At 51.8% G+C, this 301-nt stretch overlaps 1 protein-coding gene across 1 annotated transcript in view; it reads left to right on the top strand.

The window, feature by feature from the left end:
- St6galnac4 (ST6 N-acetylgalactosaminide alpha-2,6-sialyltransferase 4) overlaps positions 1-301 on the top strand; it is an 11,233-nt gene that overhangs the window by 3,636 nt on the left and 7,296 nt on the right. The window lies entirely within an intron of this gene.

Raw genomic sequence — 301 nt, 5'->3', positions numbered from 1 at the left:
TTTTTTTTTTTTTTTTTTTTGAGACAGGGTCTTACTCTAGTTCAGGTTGGCCTTGAACTCACTAGTAGGCTGGCATAAAACTGGCAGTCCTCCTGCCTCTGCCTCCTGAGTGTTGGGATTACAGGTGTGCTCCACCACTCCCAGTTTAAATGTTTGCTTCTGTAACCCTGGTGAAGTACCCAAGAAGTAGGGACTTTGGATTTAGCAACAGCCACAGGAGGAATGCGGTTCTGTGTGAGCGGGGCAGGGGCAGGTGGTGCGAGCTCGGGTCCCAGCTCCGCGTCTTTCTCTCGCTCCCCCC

The sequence above is a fragment of the Fukomys damarensis genome, unplaced genomic scaffold (genome assembly GCF_012274545.1).
Source record: "Fukomys damarensis isolate Sample0158 unplaced genomic scaffold, DMR_v1.0_HiC HiC_scaffold_36, whole genome shotgun sequence".
NCBI lineage: Eukaryota > Metazoa > Chordata > Mammalia > Rodentia > Bathyergidae > Fukomys > Fukomys damarensis.
This window is presented reverse-complemented; position numbering and strand designations above follow the sequence as displayed.